The sequence below is a fragment of the Theropithecus gelada genome, chromosome 7b, assembly GCF_003255815.1.
Source record: "Theropithecus gelada isolate Dixy chromosome 7b, Tgel_1.0, whole genome shotgun sequence".
Taxonomy (NCBI): Eukaryota; Metazoa; Chordata; class Mammalia; order Primates; family Cercopithecidae; genus Theropithecus; species Theropithecus gelada.
The window spans coordinates 107,280,329-107,302,556 of record NC_037675.1 but is presented as its reverse complement, the minus strand read 5'-3'; the positions used below and the strand labels follow the sequence as shown (position 1 = coordinate 107,302,556).

At 42.4% G+C, this 22,228-nt stretch overlaps 1 pseudogene and 1 gene segment (V, D, J or C); both read left to right on the top strand.

Moving 5' to 3' along the window:
• The window catches only part of LOC112628818, a 1,133,279-nt gene that overhangs the window by 1,098,358 nt on the left and 12,693 nt on the right, over positions 1-22,228 (top strand).
• LOC112628840 lies at positions 13,430-13,753 on the top strand (annotated as a pseudogene).

Below are 22,228 nucleotides of genomic sequence, written 5' to 3'. Positions count from 1 at the left end.
GCTATAAAGAAATACTTGAGATTGGGTAATTTATTTTTTTAAAAAAAGAGGTCTAATTGGCTCATGGTTCTACAGGCTGTACAGAAAGCATGGCAGCCTCTGCTTCTGGGGAGGCCTCAGGAAGCTTCCAATCATGGCAAACAGCAAAGTGGGAGAAGCCATATCACATGGCGGAAGCAGAAGCAAGAAAGAGACTCTGTGGAGGGGGAGGTGCCACACACTACTAACGACTAGATCTTGTCTGAACTCTGAGCGAGAGCTCACTCATCACCAACGGGCTGGCCCAAGCCATTCATGAGGATCCACCCCCATGACTTAAACACCTCCCAGCAGGCTCCACCTCCGCATTGAGGATTACATTTCAACATGAGATTTGGGCAGGAACAAATATCCAAACTATATCATTGCTATAATCACTTATTAGTTCCAGGAGGTTTTTGGTCGATTATTTGGGATTGACATGACATAGATATCATATCATCTGATGACCAACGCAGCTTCATTTCTTCTCCTCCAATCTGTATACCTTATACTTGCTTTTCATGTTTTAACACGTTAGTTAGGACTTCCAGCATGGTGTTAATCGGGAGTGGTAAGGGGACCTGTTCAACTGTTGCTTCTCACCATGAAGTACAATGTTACCAATAGGTTTTTTTGTAGATGTCCTTTACCAATTTGAGGGTATTCCCCTTTATTCAAAGGTTGCTGGGAGTTTTTATGATAAATGGAGCTGTATTTTGTCAAATACTTTTTTGCTATCTATTGATATGACCACATGAGTTTTCTTTCATCTTTTCCGGAGATGGATTATGTTAATTGACTTTTAAGGGGAAAGCTTATATTAATTGATTTTGAATGTCCAATCAGCCTTGTTTGTATTACTGAGAGTTCTCCAGATAAACAGAACCAATAGGATAAGGGGTGTGTGTGTGTGTGTGTGTGTGTGTGTGTGTGTGTGTGTGTCACAGAGAGAGAGAGAGAAATTTTAAGGAATTGGTTCACGTGGGTGTGGAGGCTGGCAAGTCCAAAATCAAATCTACAGTGTGGAAGCTGAGCTAGGAAAGAGACGATGTTCCAGCTTGAGTCCAAATATAATCCTGAGGCACAATTCCATCTTCCTTAGGGGACCTCAGTCTGTCTTTTCTTATGGTCTTCAGCTGATTGGATGAGGCCCACCCACATTTTGGAGGATGATCTGCTTTACTTAAAGTTTAACAACTTAAATGTTAATCATGTCTAAAAAAAATACCTTCACAACATCCAGACCGATGTTTGACCAAATATTGGGTTCCAAGACCTAGCCAAGTTGACAAGTAAAATCAGCCATCACATTTGCATACCTGGGATAAATCTCAATGGGTATATTATTTTTTATACATGGTTGGATTTCATTTGCTAATATTTCATTAACATTAGATTTTACACTGTCAGTGTAGAAGGTAAGGAATCTTTGAAAAAGACAACTATAACTCATCCATACCTGTTTTTCTCCTTCCTTTGGACTCATGTTAGACAGTGTTTCCCAGTGCCATCACATGTGGATGGAGACCTGTTACCAGTTCTGTTCAATGAGTAACGTGAATAAGTCAAACAGTACTTTGAAGAGATGTGATGTTGTAACAAAAAATATTATTATGTGGTTCATGCCTATAATCCCAGCACTTTGGGAGGCTGAGGCAGGAGGATCGCGTGAACCCAGTAATGTAAGATCAGCCTGGGCAACAAAGCAAAATTCCATCTCTAGAAAAAAAATTAAAAATTAGCCAAGCACGGAGGCACACGCCTGTAGTCCCAGCCACCAGGGAGGCTGAGGTGGAAGGATCACCTGAGCCTGCAGAAGTGGAGGCTGTAGCGAGCTGAGATCATACCACTGCACCCCAGCTTAGGCAACAAAGTGAGACTCTAGCTCAAAAAATAAAATAAAAAACTTGCCTTAGAAGACGAGAGGCAGTTAGTGAGGAACCTGGTGTCAGGCTGGAGGGCTGCAGACCCTTGTCACGCCTTAATAAATCAGTTGTTAAAATTTGGAAGGCAGAGTCCCTGCCTATTCAGCCTGCAGCTCTAGGGTAAGAGATTGTAAAATCGAGTATTAAGAGTTTGTTGGCTACTATTAGCTCCCTTCATTAATTAACCAGAGAAAAGAGGTTAGGTCAGAGAATTGGTGGTTTTGCAAGCAAAAATTTTAAAGAATAGAGAATATCCAAAAATCACAGGGAAGGAGTGGAAAAGCTGACTTCTTCTAGAGCCCAAACAAGGCTGGACACCAAGAAAGGTTTTGGATGACAAGGAGGATGGCCAAGGTCTGATTGGCAGTGTGGCCTTCCCATCCATGGCCTCTTTCATAGATTACCTAATTTTTAATTGATTGTTTTTGTGGATACATAATAATTTTATATTAATGTATTTATGGGGTACACGTGATATTTTGATACATGCCTAGAATGTGTAATGATCAAATCGGGGTAGTTAAAATATCCATCACCTCAAAATTTATCATTTCTTTGTGTTGGGAATTTCAAATCTTCTCTTCTAGCTATTTGGAAATATAAAATAAATTATTGTTAACTCTAGTCACCACACTGTGCTATTAAACACTAGAACTTACTCTTTCTATTCAACTGTTTTTTTGTTTTGTTTTGTTTTGTTTTTTGAGATGGAGTCTTGCTCTGTCATCCAGGCTGAAGTCCAGTGGTGCAATCTCAGCTCACTGCAGCCTCTGCCACTCAGGTTCAAGCAATTCTCCTGCCTCAGCCTCCCAAGCAGGTGGGATTATAGGCACATGCCACCATGTCCTGATATTTTTTGTATTTTTACTAGAAACAGGTTTCACCATGTTGTCCAGACTGGTCTTGAACTCCTGATGTCAGGTGATCCACTCACCTCAGCCTCAAAGTGCTGGGATTACAGGCTTCAGCCACAACACCCAACCTACCCAACTGTATTTTTGTATCCGTTAACCAACCTCTCTTATCTCCTCCCCCACCCCAGTGATCCTTCCCAGCCTCTGGTAACCACCTCCATGAGATCCACATTTATAGCTCCCACAAATGAAAGAGGACACATGATCTTTGACTTTCTGTGCCTGGCTTATTTCACTTTAACATAATAACCTCCCATTCCATCAATGTTGCTGGAAGTGATAGGATTTCATTCTTTTTTATGGCTGAATAGTATTCCATTATGTATATATACCACATTTTCTTTATCTATTTATCCACTGATAGACCCTTAGGTTGATACCCTATCTTAGCTATTGTGAACAGTGCTGCGATGAATATGGGAGTGCAGATATATCTCAAAAATATTGATTTCCTCTCTTTTGGATATATATGCATCAGTGAAATTGCTGAATTACATGGTAGTTCTATTTTTAATTTTTTGAAGAACTTCTACACTGTTTTCAATAATGGTTGTACTAATTTACATTCCAACTAGCAGGGAATGAGTATTCCCCTTTCTTCACATCCTCACCAGAATGTGTTTAGTTTTTGTCTTTGGTAATAACCATTCTAACTGGGGTAAGATAATACCTCATTGTGATTTTGATTTACATTTCCCAGATCATTAGTAATGTTGCGCATTTTTTCATGTAAATGTTGGTCACACTTGCACGTCTTCTTTTGAGATATGCATATTCATGTCTTTTGTCAATTTTAATGGGATTTTTGTTGTTGTTGAGTTCCTTGTATATTCTGAATATTAGTCCCTTGTTGGATGAATTTTATCCCATCAAAAAGGTTGACTCTTCACTCTGTTGACTGTTTCCTTGTTGTGCAGAAGTTTTGTAGTTTAATATAGTCCCATTTGTCTATTTTTGTTCCTGTTGCCAGTCCTTTTGAGGTGTTAACCATAAAATATTTGTCTATGACAATGTCCTGTAATGTGTTCCCTATGTTTTCTTCTAGTAGTTTCATAATTTTTAGTCTTATGTTTAAGTCTTTAATACATTTTAGTTTTTTTTTATTATATCGGGACCTAGTTTTATTCTTCTGCATATGAATATCCAATTTTCCTAGCATCATTTATTGAAGAGGCTGTCCTTTCCTAGCACTTTCACTGAAAATCACTAGGCTGTAAATATGCAGTTGTTTTGTTTCTAGATTCTCAATTCTGTTCCATTGGTCTGTGTCTGTTTTTATACCAATGTCATGCTGTTTTGTTTCCTATATCCTTGTGATATGTTTTGAGTCAGGTAGTATGATGCTTCCAGCTTTATTCTTTTTCCTAAGGGTTGCTTTGGCTATTCAAGCTCTTTTTTTGGTTTCATACTAATTTTAGGATTGTTTTTCCATTTCTGTGAAAAAATGACATTGCCATTTTAATAGCAATTACATTGAATCTTTAGATTGCTTTGGATAGTACGGTCATTTTCACAATATTAATTCTTCCAATTTATGAGCCTGAAAGGTCTTTTGATTTGTTTGTGTCCTCTTCAATTTCTTTCATCAGTGTCTCGTAGTTTTCCTTGCAGAAGTCTTCCACCTTCTTGGTGAAATTCATTTATATGGATTTTTGTAGCTATTGTACATTGGATTGCCTTCTTGGTTTCTTTCTCAGCTAGTTCATTATCAGGGTAGAGAAATACTACTGACTTTCATATATTGATTTTGTATCTTGCAACTTTACTAAATTTATTTGTCAGATCTAAGAGTTTTTGGTGGAGTCTTTGGGTTTTTTTCTGTTCAGCCAGAATATATCTTTTAAGTGGAAAGTTCTATCTGTTTACGTTCAAGGTTATTATTGACACATAAGGACTTATTTCTGTCATTTTGTTGGTTGTTTTCTTGTTGTTTTGTCTATCCTGTGTTCCTTTCTTTCTCTCTTATCCTTTATCATTGTGGCTTGGTGGTTCTCTGTAGTGGTGACATTTGAGTCTTTTCTCATCCTCATTTTTTGTATTTGCTGTGCTGCTATAAGTTTTATACATGTATGTGTTTTCATGATGGTGGAGATAATCCTTTTGCATCCAGGTATAGAACTCCCTTAAGCATTTCTTGTGAGGCCAATATAGTGGCGATGAATTTCCCCAGGCTCCAGTGGCTCACATAGATGCTGGCTGTGGTGGGCAGGATGGGGTGATCACTTGACCCCTCCAGTAGCAGTAGCAGTGTGATGGGAGAGCCTGTCCTCAGAGCATGTGAAGTGCACAGTGGCCCTGCTATGGGGTCACTGCCCGAGGCATGTACTTCAGCCCTGGAAGCAGCAGCAACTTCATCATAGCTTATTTAATTCAGTGGACCAAGAGCATAAACACATGAGCTTCCTCTTTTTATCTGCTCATTCTGTTTCCCGAGTTCTCAAGGACTTATGTGGACAGTCTTCCTGCACTTGCCAAAAACTCAGTTCATTCTGTTATAAATCTCAGTGCCTCTACCTGCTACAGACACAGAGCTCACCCCCTCAGTGGCACCCCTTCTGACCCAGAAGTGTCCTTGGGTGTCTTTGTGGCCTCTGCCATGGGTGCTGGGACACCATCATGGGAGGTGGGAGGCAGTGGGAGTCAGGAGGCTGCTCCTCTGGGAGGAGCTGCCTGCCAATCAAGATCCTGACTCTACTTCCACCCCATGTGACCAGGCCGCAGGGGCAGGGCTGAGTGGGCACTGCTGCTGACCTGGTCACAAGACACCCTGGAGGTGAAGGGGGCCTTCCAATTCTAAAGATGTAGCTGCAGACTTGGGCAGTACAAATCTTGTCAAGACAAAACACCAAATTCTATCACGCACTCAGGCTTGAAGTTAAATGGGAGGGAGAGAGTCCCTGAAGGACCCTTTCTACAGTTGGATGTTTGTCCCCCAAGACTTCATGTTGAAATTTGATCCCCAGTGTTGGAGACGGGGCCCGGTAGAAGGTGTTTGGATTTTGGCTGCAGATCCCTCATGAGTAGATTAATGCTCTCCTTTGAAGGTGAGTTCTCACTCTTACTCCTGCTAGAACTGGCTGTTGAAAAGAGCCTGGCATCTCCCCTCTCTCTTGCTTCCTCTCTCCCCATGTGATCTCTGCACATACCATGGTTCTTGTACAGCCTGCAGAACAATGAGCCAAATAAACCTCTTTTCTTTATAAATTACCCAGCTTCAGGAATTCCCTTATAGCAACTTAATGGACAAAGACGATGCCTGACAGCCACTCTCCCACGTGCCTCCAGCAATGCTCTGTGGGTTTGCACCTCCAACTAAATCATTGAGGAAGGATTTAATGGAAGGACACCTTGCTGACACAGGTCTGGGCTTGATGCAAGAGCCCCTGGGACACTGAGGCCTCCAGAGCCGGCCCCGGCAGAGTGAAGAGTAGCAGAATGTGCCACTTTCAAACAAGAATAATTTTGAGCTGAAGACAATTATAAAGAAGCATACCCAAGAAGAAAATCTCTGCCCACTCCCTTTCTACCAGGAAAAGCAGAGGATTCTTAATCCTTGGAGACAACCGTAGATGCTTATCAGCCCAGAGAAGGCACTAGAGGAATCTACACAACAAACTAGCAAGTTATCTTCTGTTAGCTTCACCTATATATTTACTTCCCAGAATTTGCTGCCCTACAGGTTGAAAGCCCCTTTGCTTTGTCTTGCCAATTCTGTAAAAATGATTGCCCATTTGCTAAGATGCTCCGTAAGCTCACGTTCCAACCGCTCCTTTGAGTTCCTCATCTCTGACGGCTCTGGCATGGAGGCATAATGCACATGTGAGTAAACTTCTGTTTGTTTTTCTCTTGTTGATATCTTGTTAATCTAATTGACAAGACCCCAGTTAATGAACCTAAGATGGGTTGAAGGGGGGAAGATGTTTCTTCCCCTACAAAAGCAAGCACCATTCCCACACACACTGGAGGAGGAGAGACAGCCACTCTGAGATCTGCAGGAACAGAGGTTCCTTGGGCTGTCTGTTGAGGAAGGCAATAAAGTCCAGACCACCCTGCAAGGAGACACCCAGTGTCACCATTTAGCATCAGTATCTCCTCCCTCTGATCTCCTGCAGGCAGCCAGCCCACCCAAGGAGCTGACCATCCAGCTCCCAAGGAGTGAGGCAGGCCAGAGTCCACTCCAAGGACAGAGGCTGTGGGGCACGTGGGGAGCCAGCCTGGAGGATGTTGGCAGAGCCAGGTGGGTCATGGCACCCACAGCCCGGGGACCCCAGCTGGAGAGAGACCCTGAGGGCCAGGCTTGTCAGAGCTGATAACAGAGGAGTTGTGATGACAGGGCTCATTGTCAGACACCATAGGCTATCAGGCTGTCAACCTGAGCAGACTACCAAATCTTCCCATCTGCAAGACAGCTCACCCCAGCTATCAGGGGTGGGCACCAGGAGGAGAGGCCATTCTCATCTCCACCTGAGCTCCTTTAGTGCTCCTAGAACATTCTGATGCTGAAGAGGAGTGTAGAATCAGATAAAAACAATTCCTCTTGTAGCCTCCATGATGGGGTGGTAAAGTACAACTGGCTTTGTTCATTCATTTTGCATTGCTGTAGAGGAATACCTGAGGCTCGGTAACTTATAAAACAAAGAGGTTTATTTGGCTCAGGGTTTTGCAGGCCATACAAGAACCCTCGTGCCAGCATCTGCTTCTCGTGAGGGCATCAGGGAGCTTACAACCATGGCAGAAGGTGATGACGGAGAGAGCATGTGACATGGTGAGAGAGAGAGCAAGAGAGGGAAGGAGGAGATGCCAAGCTCTTTTAAACACCAGCGCTTGTGTGAACCAATAGAGCAAAACTCACTCATCACCAAGAGGATGGCAGCAAGCCATTCATGAGGGATCCATGGCATGACCCAAACATTTCCCACTAGGCCCCACCTCCAACATTGGGGATCACATTTCAACAGGAGATTTGGAGGGGACAAATATCCAAACCATGTCATTCCACACTGTCCCCACAAATGTCATGTCCCTCTCACATTGCAAAATATAATCATCCCTTCCCAATAGTGCCCAAAAATCTCAACTTGCTCTAGCATCTACTCAATCAAAACTCCGAAGTTTCATCTGAGACTCAAGGCATGCTCCTACCTATGAGGCTGTACAATCAAAAACAAGTTGCTACTTCCAAGATACAGTGATGGTACAGGCATTGGGTAAACATTTCCATTCCAAAAGAGATAAATCAGCCAAAAAAGGGAGTGGGGAGAAGCAACAGGCCCCACACAATTCTGAGAGAAAAACATTAAACTTTAAAGCTCCAAAATAATAATTGACTCCATGTACTGCATCCAGGGCACACTGGTGTGAGGAGCGGGCTCCCAAGGCCTTGGGCAAGTCAGCCCCCATGGCTTTGCAGAGTGCAGCCCACATGGCTGCTCTCATGGGTTGGAGTTGAGTGCCTGAATCTTTTCCAGGCTCTGGGTGCAAATTGCTGGTGGTTCTACCATTCTTGCGTCTGGAGGGCAGCAGCCCCATTCCCAGAGCTCCACTAGGCATTGCCCCAGTGGGGACTCTGTGAAGTGGCTCCAACCCTACATTTTCCCTCCACATTGCCCTAGTGGAGGCTCTGTGGGAGAACTCCACCCCTGTGGCAAGTTTCTGTCTGTGCTCCCAGGCTTTCTTTATTGTCTCTCTCTCTTTTTTTATTTTTATTTCAATAGTTTTAGGGAAACAGGTGGTTTTTTGTTACATAGATAAGTTATTTCATGGTAATTTCTGAGATCTTGGCACACTCATCACCCAAGCAGTGTACGCTGTACCCAGTATGTAATCTTTTATCCCTCACCTCCATCCTCCACTTGCCCTCAAGTATCCAAAGTCCATTACACCATTCTTATGCCTTTTTATCCTTATAGCTTAGCTCCCACTTATAAGTGAGAACACATGATGTTTGTTTTGCCATTCCTGAGTTACTTCACTTAGAATAATGGCCTCCAACTCCATCCAGCTTGCTGCAAATGCCACAATTTTATTCCTTTTTAAGGCTGAGTAGTATTCCACAGCGTATATATGCCACATTTTTTACCCACTCATTGGTCAATGGGCATTTAGGCAGGTTCCATATTTTTGCAATTGTAAGGAGTTGCAATTGCACTGCTGTAAATATGTGTGTGCAAGTGTCTTCTTCATATAACGACTTATTTTTTTCTGAATACCCAATAGTGGTGCTGCTGGATCAAATGGTTGTTCTACTTTTAGTTATTTAAGGAATCTCCATACTGTTTTCCAAAGTGGTTGTACTAGTTTACATTCCCAACCAGCAGTATAAAAGTGTTCCCTTTTCACCATATTCATGACAACATCTATCAGTTTTTAATTTTTAATTATAGTCATTCTTACAGGAGTGAGGTGGTATCTCATTGCAGTTTTAATCTGAATTTCCCAGAAAATTAGTGATGTTGAGCATTTCTTTATATGTTTGTTGGCCATTTGTATATCTTCTTTTGAGAATTGTCTATTCACGTCATTTGCCCACTTTTTGATGGTATTATTTGGTTTATTGATTGTTTGAATTCCTTGTAGATTCTCGATATTAGTCCTTTATCAGATGCATAGTTTGCAAATATTTTCTCTTACTCTGTGGGCTGTCTGTTTACTTTCTGATTATTCCTTTTGCTGTACAGAACCATTTTTGTCTGATTAGGTCACATTTATTTATTTATTTTTCTTTTTGTTGCACTTGCTTTTGGGTTCTTGATTATGAAGTCTTTGCCTAAGCCAATGTCTAGAAGAGTTTTACCACTGTTATCTTCTACAATTTTCATAGTTTTAGGTCTTAGATTTAAGCCTTTCATCCATCTTGAGTTGATTTTTGTATAAAGTGAGAGATGAGGATCCAGTTTCATTCTTCTACATATGACTTGCCAATTATCCCAGCACCATTTGTTGAATAGAGTGTCCTTTTCCCCACTTTACGTTTTTGTTTGCTTTGTCAAAGATCAGTTGGATGTAAGTATTTGACTTCATTTCTGGATACTCTGTTCTGTTCCATTGGTCTAAGGCCTATTTTTATACCAGTACCATGCTGTTTTGATAACTATAGCCTTGTAGTATAGTATGAATTTCAGTAATGTAATGCCTCCAGATTTGTTCCCTTTGCTTAGTCTTGCTTTGGCTATGTGGAGTCTTTTTTGGTTCCAAATGAATTTTAGGATTGTTTTTTATATTTCTGTGAAGAATGATGGTGGAACTTTGATGGCAATTGCTTTAAATCTGTAGATTGCTTTTTGCAGTATGGTCATTTTCACAATATTGATTCTACCCATCCATGAGCATGGGATGTGTCTCCATTTGTTTGTGTCATTGATGATTGCTTTCAGCAGTGTTTTGTAGTTTTTCTTGTACAGATCTTTTACCTACTTGGTTAGGTATACTCCTAAGTATTTTATTTTTTGCAGGTGTTGTAAAAGGGATTGAGTTCTTAATTTGTTTCTCAGCTTGGTCATTCTTGGTGTATAGCAGTGCTACTAGTTTATGTACATTGATTTTGTATCCTGAAACTTTACTGAATTAATTTAACAGATCTAGAAGCTTTTTTGGATGAACTTTAGGTTTTCTAGGTATGCAATCATATCATCAGTGAACAGCGACAGTCTGACTTCCTCTTTACTGATCTGGATGGGCACCCAGACTTTCTTATACATCCTCTGAAATGTAGGTAGGAGCTGCCATGCCTCCTTCACTCTTGTATTCTGCAAACCTGTGGGCTTAGCACCATGCGGAAGCTACCAAGGCTTCCAGCTTACACCTCTGGAGTGGAGCCTGAGCTGCACCTGGGACTCTTTGAGCCTTGGCTGAACCTGGAGCAGCAACCTTCCAAGATACCACAAGGAAGCAAGACCCCAGCCCTGGCCCCCATAACCGTTTCATCCTCCTAGGCCTCTGGGCCTGTGATGGGAGAGACTGTCCAAAGACTTCTGAAATGCCTTCAAGACCTTTTTCTCATTGTCTTTGCTATTAGCACTTAGTTCCCTTTTAGTTATGCTAATCTCTCTAGCAAGTGGTTGCTCCATAAGGCATTTGGGTCCCTTGCCTGAAAAGGCTCTTTTCTTCTCAACCTCATGGCCAGCCTGCAAATTTTCCAAATGTTTATCCTCTGCTTACCTTTTAATTATGAATACTAACTTTAAGTCATTTTTTTGCTCCCATATTTAATTTAGGCCATTTGAAGCAGCCAGGTTACTTCTTGGATGCTTTGCTGCTTAGAAATTTCTTCCACCAAATAACTTAGGTCATCACTGTTAATTTCAGCCTTTCACAAGGCCCTAGAACATGACACAATACAGCCAAGCTCCTTGCTGGGGGCATAACAGGCATCACCTTTACTCCAGTTCCCAATAAATTCCTCATTTCTACCTGAGACCTCATCAGCCTGGCCTTCACTGTCTGTATTTCTATCAGCACTTTGGTCACAACTATTTAACCAGTCTCTAAAAAGTTCCAAATTTCCCCCCATCTTCCTATCTTCTTCCTGGGCCCTCCAAACTCTTCCAACCTCTGCCCATTACCCAGTTCCAAAGCCACTTTCACATTTTCAGGTATCTTTATAGCAACACCCCACTCCTTGCTACCGATTTTCTGTTTTCATCCATTTTGCATAGCTATAAAAGAATATCTGAAGCGGATAATTTATTTATTTATTTATTTATTTATTTTTTTTTTTTGAGACGGAGTCTCGCTCTGCCGCCCAGGCTGGAGTGCAGTGGCCGGATCTCAGCTCACTGCAAGCTCCGCCTCCCGGGTTCACGCCATTCTCCTGCCTCAGCCTCCCGAGTAGTTGGGACTACAGGCGCCCGCCACCGCGCCCGGCTAGTTTTTTGTATTTTTTTTAGTAGAGACGGGGTTTCACCGTGTTAGCCAGGATGGTCTCGATCTCCTGACCTCGTGATCCGCCCGTCTCGGCCTCCCAAAGTGCTGGGATTACAGGCTTGAGCCACCGCGCCCGGCCTGAAGCGGATAATTTATAAAGAAAAAGAGTTTATTTGGCTCACTACAAACTGTACAAGAAGCATAACGCCAGTATCTCCATCTCGTGAGGCCTCTGGAAGCTTACCATCAAGGCAGAAGGCAAAAAAAGGAGCCAGCATAGGCCAGGCATGGTGGCTTACACATGTAATTCCAGCACTTTGGGAGGCCAAGGCAGATGGATCACTTGAGGTCAGGAGGGAGTTCGAGACTAGCTTGACCAACATGGGGAAGCCCCATCTCTACTAAAAGTGCAAAATTAGCTGGGTATGGTGGTGCATGCCTGTAGTCCCAGCTACTAGGGAGGCTGATGCAGGAGAATTGCTTGAACCCAGGAGACAGAGGTTGCAGTGAGTGAGCCGAGATCACACCATTGCAATCCAGCCTGGACAACAAGAGTGAAACTCCATCTCCAAAAAAAAAAAAAGGAGCCAGCATGTCACACGGTGAGAATGGTGAGAGAGGGAGAAAGAGAGATAAGAAGGAGGCATCAGGCTTTTTTAAACAACCAGCTCTTGTATGAACTAATACAGCGAGAAATCACCCATCACCAAGGGGATGGCACCAAACCATTCATGAGAGCTCTGCCCCCATGACCCAAACACCTCCCACCAGGCCCCACCTCCAACACTGGGGATCATATTTCAATATGGAATTTGGAGGGGGCAAACATATAAATCATATCAGGAACTCCATGTTATTGCTCACCCCCAAATCTCTAGGGGTGACATTGAGTGACATGCACGGTACTGAAAGATACTTGGTCAGGCTCTCCCAGTGAAGCCCAAGTGCCCTCAGGGTACAGGGCTGGGAGTCCCAATCACACCAGCTGAGCCCAGGACTTGTCTGAGGCTGCCCCGGAATTACAAGATAGCAGGCCTAGAACTGGGTTAAACAAGACCAGGCCACTTTGTGCATGTTATCAAAAGAGAAACTGAAGAATCAGAAGTGAGCAGTAAGTTTTCAGTGAACCCAGGGGTCATAAGTAGCAAAAATGTGGAATTCAGTAAGGGGTAGAAGCTGGAAGAGTTTTAAGGTGTGTGTTAGAAAAAGCCTAGGTTTCCTTGAAGACTATTGGAAGAAATTTGGACATTAAAGGTGATCCCGATGGGGGCTCAGAAAGAAAGAGGAGAGCTGTAGAGAAAACATCTGTCATCTTAGAGAATACATGAATTGTCACAAACAGAATGTTGCTAGAAATGTGAATGTTAAAGGTGCCTCTGATGAGGCTCCAGACAGAAGTGAGGAACGTGTTATCGAAAACTAGAAGAAAGGTGACCCTTGTTATAAAGTGGCAAAGCACTTGGCTGAACTGTCTTCTCCCATCTTGTGGAAAGTAGAAATTATACGTGATGAACTTAGATGTTTAGCTGAGGAAGTTCCTAAGAAAATTCTTGAAGGCATTCCTGATTTCTCCTTGCAGCTTACAGTAAAATGTGAGAAGAGAGAGACCAGCTGAAGAGGGAAGTGCTGAGGTGGCTGGGTCAGCTGACCCAAGGGCCCTTTGAGCGGATGTAGGCTGCTCACCTCGGTCTCAGAGTCACCATGGCCATGGCCAGTCAGTCACAGGCGATCCAGCAGCTGCTACAGGCCGAGAAGCAGGCTACCAAGAAGGTGTCCTGGGCCCACAAGCAAAAGAACCGGAGGCTGAAGCAGCCCAAAGCAGCAGCTCAGGCTGAAATTGAACAGCACTGCCTGCAGAAGGAGAAACAGTTCAAGGCCAAGGAAGCTGCAGCACGAGGATCTCACAGACCCAGGATGACCATCCTCCAGACCTACTTCCAGCAGAGCAGGGAAGAAGTCTCAGATCAACTTTTGGCCTTTGTCTGCGGCATCCAGCCAGAAATCCCTGAAAACTATCGCATAAATGGATAGGAAAAGAGAAGCACCTGTTCCATGGATTGGCATTTTAGATGCCCTCATGGAATAAGAAGCTCTAGTTATATTCTCATCAGAAGACATTACCTTATCTCTGTATATTATACAGTAGGCCCATTCACTTTTTGGAGAGAAGCAAAACTAGTTTCTTTGTACAGACTTAGAATTTATCTAGGCTGGGCATGGTGGTTCACGCCTGTAATCCCAGCACTTTTGGGAGCCAAGGCGGGCAGATGGCTTGAGCTCAGGGGTTTGAGACCAGCCTGAACCACATAGTGAGATTGTGTCTCGACAATAAAATATAAAATTAGCCAGATTTGGTGGTACATGCCTATAGTCTTAGCTACTTGGAAGGGTGAGGCAGGAGGATCACTTGGGCCCAGAAGGCAGAGGTTATAGTGTGCCAAGATCATGCCACTGCACTCCAGCCTGGGTGCTAGAGTGAGACCCTGTCTCAAAAAAAACTTTTCTAAAGATTTCATCTTTTTACCTCATGTTTCCTAGGAATATAATGGGTAAATATTGTCTATTTTATTATGCCATTTGGCTCAAGCTATATACATATATACATACATATATGTATACATACACAAATATATATATCACTGTTGACTTTTTCTTTATCAAGTTTAAAAGAAAAAACAAAACAAAACAATCCTTTAAAGAAAGGAAGGAATTAAATCATTTTCTCCTTAATGCTTTTTTGAAGGTCAGGGGCTTTATCTATGAAAAAGTAGCAGTTTTTATAACCTGTGTGAAGCATCAGCCAGCCTTAAAGTAGTCCATTCCTGCTAATAACTAGAACAGTGAATACCACTAGTATAATTGCTTCAGCTTCTTAATCAAAATTACTAGATGATAGAATTCAAGAACTTGTTACATCTTATTACTCAGTGTACTAATAATCATTTAAAAGTAAAGACTGGCATGCAAAAAAAAAAAAAAAAGACCAGACAAAATAAAGAAAGAGAGACTTTGAGATCAGAGCCACAGGTGAGGAAGCTGTTGGGGCTGCTGTGGCCACCATGGCCCAGAGCGTGGGGCCACCCCAGTGGGCCTGGAAGATGGAGCATTAACTGAGGAGGATGAATCTTGAGCCTTAAATCTAATAAAGGGCCAACTAGAAGCCACTAGTGCTCATCATCCTCATAAAGACAGCCAGAACAGTGACTACACAACTCTATTTTAATGAAAATAACTGAGGGAGAGCACTGAGTGCATCAGAGGAGTAAGAGAAACCCTGATACGCACAGAGATGTGGGCTGGCCACATAGACAACAGAAGGAAACACACGGCCTCCACCACTCCTTCGCCCAACCAGGATTATCTGGGAATCCGGAGGAACTTCTGACATGAGGAGGTAAGCAAGAGGATCCCAGCGGCACCCACTAACACCCTGGACACCTGCAGACCTTGCCACTGCGGTCCCCTGCAGTTTGCACTAGAGGGAGTTGCCAGGAGACCACACAGCTGTGCTCCCCAAAAAAGGTGCTGACACCGTACCCCACTCCCACATGGCTAGTGCTTCACTACACTGGAATAGGAACTTTGGCTGGAGTGTGTCTTACTCGAGGAGTCAGTAGCCACAGCTCCCCATCATCCCTGAAGGTAAGCTGCCACCGAACAACCCAGACTAGTGGCCCGATGTCTCCAAGTCAAGGTATGGGCATCTATTAAACCCTTCCTCACAGAGTCAAGTGGATCAGCTCTACCCACCCCTCCCCCAACCCTTTGAGTTGAAGCTAAAGCAGTTTCTTGTCTCCTAGCAAAACAGGACTTTGGCCATGCAGAGGAATCATGCCTTTCTAGTGTCTACATTGAAGCATCACCCTGCATCCCAGGAAATAATGCCTTGGCCACCCAGAAGGTCACACACTGCAGTACCTAGGCTGAAGCAGCAACCTGTATCCTACGGAAATGGTGCCTGGAACACTCAGAACAATCACACCCACCGATACGTAAATGCAGGCCTTTCCTTACAGTGGAGAAGGCCTGAGCTGAAGCCATACATCACCCTCTAGGGAATCAGTGCCCTGGCTTAAGCTGAGCAGCAGCACATCCCAAGGCTGAGCTGATATAGCACCCTATGTCCCAGGGAAACAGAGCAGTGGCTAAGCTGAGACATCTCACCTGACAGGGCAAACAACTGTGGTGCCCTGCTTCCCTGGAGCTTGCCTAGGCCCCTAGAGTCTGAGCTGCTGAGGCACCCTCTCCCTGGGAAGTAGAATCAGCACTGTGCTGTTCCCTGCCTGCCCCCTACCAAGGCCCAAATTACAGCTATGCTCTGCCATCTTGGGATACCTGCTGTCACTGTACCTGGTCTCACAGAGTCTGGGATCCTGCTGAGCCCCACCATCCTAGGGTCTACAGTCAATACCACACAGTGCCTCATCCCCTGGGACCAAAGTTTATATTGTTTGGTTCAGTTTCCCGAATTGCAGCCATCCCTTATTCCCCAGGTCCATACCCCCAGAACACCCCTTCTTTCCCCGAGTTGGACCAATGATGCACCACCTAGGAATAGACTCACAGCTGCAACCTGACCCCTTGAGCAAAAACTGTTAAGGGGTGCCTCAAAGTCACAGATCCTAGCACTGTGAGCAACCTAATCCAACCTTGCCACAGAAACTGAACCTACACCCCAAGACCCAGGTGCCACAGTAGATTCTTGAAACCAGGAGACTAGGACCCCAGCTGCACAGCTACTCTAATTTTCTGCACCTGGAACCCAGCACCATTGCAGCTGCACATTGGTCACATTAGACCTGCCACCGAGAGAGAGCCCCTTGACTAAGTCTCCTCATTGTGCAGAAACAAGAAGAAGAGGACTCCAAAAGCCCTGGACACTGAGTACATTAAAAACCTATGCCACCGCTACATCCACAGCCTAGGCCACTGAAGTGCCCACAGTTATTGCTGAGGCTGAATGCAGTTGAAGAAGATGCATGGAGGCAATGCCACTGCACCTATTCAGAAACAGAGTCATCACACTTTCCCAACCAAAACACTAAACTCAACTGCATGTGAAATTCTTTTTCTAAAATCCCACTCTTGAAAGTTTGGAAGAGGTGACTGTTTCGCCAGATGCACAGACATCCATGCAGGAACACAATAAACATGAGAAAGCAAGGAAATATGACACCACCAAAGGAACATGACTCTCATTAATAGACCTCGATGAAAAAGAAATCAATGTATTGCTGGAAAAGGAATTCAAAATAATGATCTTCAGATAACTCAATAAGATACATGAAAACAGATAAACAATTCAATGAATTCAGGAAACTAATTTATAGTATGAATCAAAAACTCAACAAAGATAGAAATAAAACAGAACCAAACTAAAATTCTACAGGTGAAGAATTCAATGAATAAAATTTAAAAATATAGTGATGAGCTTCAACAGCAGATTTGATCAAGCAGAAGAAAGGAAGAGATAGATCCCAATACAATAGTAATTGAGAACTTAACACCACTTTCAGCACTGAACAGATAATCTAGACAGAAAGTCAACAAAAAAGCATTCAATTTAAAAAGCACTTTAGACCAAATGCATCTGACAGATATTTACACAACATTTCATCCAACAGCTGTGAAATACACATTCTTTTCATCAGCACATCAGAACATGCTCTAGGATAGACCATATGGTAAGTAACAAAACAAGTCTCAACAAATTTAAAAGAACTAAAACTAAATTATATCAAATATCATTTATGACCACAATAAAACTCGAAATCAATAAAAGGAACTTTTAAGACTGTACAAAGACATGGGAAATTAAACAATATACTCCTGAATGACCAATAGGAATAAAGAAGGGAATTTTAGAATGTCAACAAAGAAAATGAAAATAGAAATGCAAAGTACTAGAATTTATAAGATACAGCAAAAAGCAGCATTAAGATGGAAGTTTATGGCAATAAATACCTACACAAAAAATAGAGAGATTTCAAATAAATCTCATCATTGAAAATGCATGTCAAGGAACTAGGAAATCAAGAACAAACCAAACCCAAAATTAGTAGAAAGAAAGAAATAATAAAGATCAGAGCAGAAATAAATGAAATTCAGACTAAAAAAAAAAAGATCAACAAAAGGAAAAATTGAATTTTTGAAAAGGTAAACAAAAATGACAAATAATTAGCTAGACTAAACAAAAAAGACCCAAGTGAATGAAATCAGAAATGAAAAAGGAACATTACAACTCATACCACAGAAACACAAAGGATCATTAGAGACTGTACACCAGCAGATTAGAAAACCTAGCATAAACAGACCGTACACCAACAGATTAGAAAACCTAGAAACAGGTATATTTCTGGACAGTACAAACTACCAAGACTGAACCAAGAAAAAATAGAAAGCCTGAACAAACCAGTCATGAGCATTGAGATTGAATCCGTAGTAAAAAGCTCCCATCAAAGGAAAGCCCAAAGAAATTCCTATTGAAATACCAATGACATTCCAATCAAAATGTCAATTCGACTATAACCCAATGGCTTTACTGGGGAATTCTACCAAACACTAAAAAAACTAATACATACTCTTCTGAAAAATCTTCCAGAAAATTGAAGAGGAGGGAATTCTTCTAAATTCCTTATATGAGGCCACTATTATGGTGATTATGATTATGATTATGATTATGTGATTATTATGATTCCAAAACCAGACAAGGACACACAAAAAAAGAAAACTATAGGCTAATTACTCTGATGAAGATAATAGATGAAAACCTTAAACCAAATACTAGCAAATTGAATCCAGCGGCACATTAAAAACATATTTACCATGATCAAGTGAGATTTATCCCAGGAATGCAAGGATGATTCAACATATGCAAATCACATCAACAGAATGAAGGACAAAAACCATATTATCATCATAACAGACACAGAAAAAGTATTTCATAAAATCCATTGTCCCTTCATAAAAATTCTCAGCAAATTAGGTATGGAAGGAGTATACCTCAACACAATAAGAGCTATATGTGACAAACCCATAGCCAACATCATACTGAACATGCAAGAGTTGAAGGCTTTTCTCTAAATTCTGGAGCAAGCCAATGATACCAGGCCAGATGCAGTGGCTTACGCCTCCAATTCCAGCACTTTGGGAGGCCAAGGCAGGAGGATCACTTGAGCAGGAGGAAACAATCAACAGAGTGAAAAGACAATCTACAGAATGTTAGAAAATATTTGCAAACTCTCCATCCAACAACGGATATTCTAAATATTTAGAATATATTAGAAACTCAAACAACTAAACAGAAAAGAAAACAAATATTTTTATTAAAAATAGGCAAATGAAAAAATATTTAAAATTTTTTAAAATCAATAAAGGAACTGAATAGACATCTCTAAAAGGAAGATATATGAATGGCCAACAGAGATATGAGAAAATGCTCAGCATTACTAAACATAAGCAAAAAGCAAGTAGAAACCACAATAAGATATAATCTCTCCCCAGTTAGAATGGCTATTACTAAAAAGACAAAAAAGAAAAAACTGCTGTCAAAGATTCAGAGAAAGGGGAGCTTGAATGCACTATTGGTTGAAATCTTGCCTTTGGAATTAGCACAGCCATTGAAAAACAGTAAAGAGCTTCCTCAAAAAATCGAAATGAGTACTGTCCCATGATCCAGCCATCCTCTACTGGGTATTTATCCAAAGGAAAGGAAATCTATGTCAAAGAGATATCTGCACTCCATGTTCATTGCAGTACTATTCACAATGCCAGTGTTGGAATCAACCTACATGTCCATCAACAGACAAATGCATAAAGAAAATGTAGTATTTATACACACACACACACACACACACACACACACACACAGAGGAATTCTATTCAGCCATGAAAAGGAATGAAATCTTGTCATTTGAGGCAACATGGATGAGCTTGGAGGACATGTTAAGTGAAATAAAGCTAGACACACACAGTCAAATATCACATGTTCTCACTCATATATGGAAGCTAAATAAGTTGATCTCATAGAAATAGGGAGTAGAATAGTGGTAACCAGAGGCTGGGAATGGGACCGGATGGGGATAGCTAGAGGTTGGTTAATAAATACAAAATTACAGTCAGCTAGGCAGAATAGGTCCAGGTGTTCTCTAACTCCACAGGGTGACTATAACTAACAACAATTTATTGTATATTTTCATATGGCTAGAAGAGCAGATTTTGAATGTTCCCAGCACAAAGAAGTGATAAACGTTTGAGGTGATGGATATGCTAATTGTTGCAGGAAGTCAGGGACCCTGAATGGAGGGACCGGCTGGAGCCGCAGCAGAGGAACATAAATTGTGAAGATTTCATGGATGTTTATCAGTTCCCAAATAATACTTTTATAATTTCTTATGCCTGTCTTTACTTTAATCTCTTAATCCTGTTAGCTTCATAAGCTGAGGCTGTACATCACTTCGGGGCCACTGTGATAACTGTGTTAACTGTACAAATGGATTGTAAAACATGTGCATTTGAACAATATGAAATCAGTGTACCTTGAAAAAGAACAGAATAACAGCAGTTTTTAGGGAACAAGGGAAGACAACCATAAGGTCTATCTGCCTGTGGGGTCGGGCAAAAGGAGCCATATTTTTCTTCTTGCAGAGAGCCTATAAATGGATGTGCAAGTAGGGAAGATATCACTAAACTCTTTTCCCAACAAGGAATATTAATATTAATACCCTAGAAAAGGAATGCATTCCTGGGGGGTGGTCCATAAATGGCCGCTCTGGGAATGTCTGTCTTATGCGGTTGAGATAAGGACTGAGATACACCCTCATCTGCTGCAGTAGGCTTATTAGGGTGGGGAACAACTCAGCCCTGGTAAATTTGTGGTCAGACTGGCTCCCTGCTCTCGAACCCTGTTTTCTGTTGTTTAAGATGCTTATCAAAACAATACTTGCACTGCTGAACATAGACCCTTGTAAGTAGTTCTGCTTTTGCCCTTTGCCTTGTGATCTTTGTTGGATCCTTATCAGTAGTTCTGCTTTTGCCCTTTGTCCTGTTCCCTCAGAAGCATGTGATCGTTGTTGGACCCTTATTAGTAGTTCTGATTTTGCCCTTTGAAGCATGTGATCTTTGTACCTACTCCCCGTTCTTACATTCCCTCCCTTTTCGAAACCCTTAACAAAAAATTTGCTGGTTTGAGACTCAAGTAGGCATCACAGTCCTACCAATATGTGACGTCACCCCCAGCAGCCCAGCTGTAAAATTCCTCTCTTTTTATTTCTTTATTTGTCTGTCTTTATTTCTCAGCCAGCCAACAATTATGGAAAACACAAAGAACCTATGTTGAAATATTGGGGGTGCATTCCCCCAATACTAATTACCCTGATGTGATCATCACCCATTGTATATATGTATCCAAATATCACAATATACCCCAAAATGTATACAATTATTATGTGTCAATTAAAAACAATAATAAAAAATGTTTTAAACAGGTAAAATAAAAGTATATTGTTTTCTTTAACAAAAATCTAATGCAGTTTTCCCTACTGGGTTCTGGGCTTGCTTGGGACCCATGGCTCCTCTCTCCCTCCCAGTGTATCCCTTTTGGAATGGGAATGTCCAGCCTATGCCTGTCCCATCATATTCTACTTTGGAAGCAGGTAGCTTCTTGTCCAGTTACAAAGGTCCACACACGGAGAGGAATTTCACCCCAGAATAAATCTCAGCCTGGGTTTCTCCCACACTTGATGCAGGTGACATTTAGCTGAGATTTTGAGATTTTGGACTAAGAGTTGGTGCTGGAAGGGGTTAGCCATCTTGGAGGTGTTGCTATGGGATGCAGGGATTTTGCATGTGAGAAGGACATGATTATGGGGGGAGCAGAGGGCAAACTGTCATGGGTTAAACTGTTCATGTGTTGAAGTCCTAACCCCCAGGACCTCAGAATGTGACCTTGTTTGGAAACAGAGTCTTTGCGGGTGCAATCAAGTTCAGATGAGGTTACCCTGGAGTAGGGCGAGCCTCTGACCCCATATGACTGCTGTCCTCATCAAAAGGGGGAATCTGGGCACAGACAGCACGTGGGGAGAATGCCCTGTGAAGATGGCGCTGCTCCCACAAGCCAGGAGCGGCAGAGAAGGCCGGCAAAGCCCAGCAGCCAGGAGAGAGCCTGGGACAGAGTCTCCCATGACACACAGGAGTCAGCCTCACCAAGCCAACCATCTCAGATACCTGGCCTCCAGAACCAGGACAGAATAAACTTCTGTTTTTTAAGCCATGCAGTCTGGGGTGCTATGCTGCCAGGGACTTAGCTAAGGGATATGAGTGTTGTCCTGAGCTGCCAGCCCCATGGCCGACATAAGGCCTCCCCACTCGAGCCCAGTGCAGTCTCCCCAGCCCCCTGGGTGTGCCATGGGCATTGTGGGGCCCCTCACTCCATCCTCCCGCAGGCTGGGAGGTTGAGCCCGTGATGAGTTCCATGGCGTGAAGCCAGAACCAGAGACTGGGAGCCAA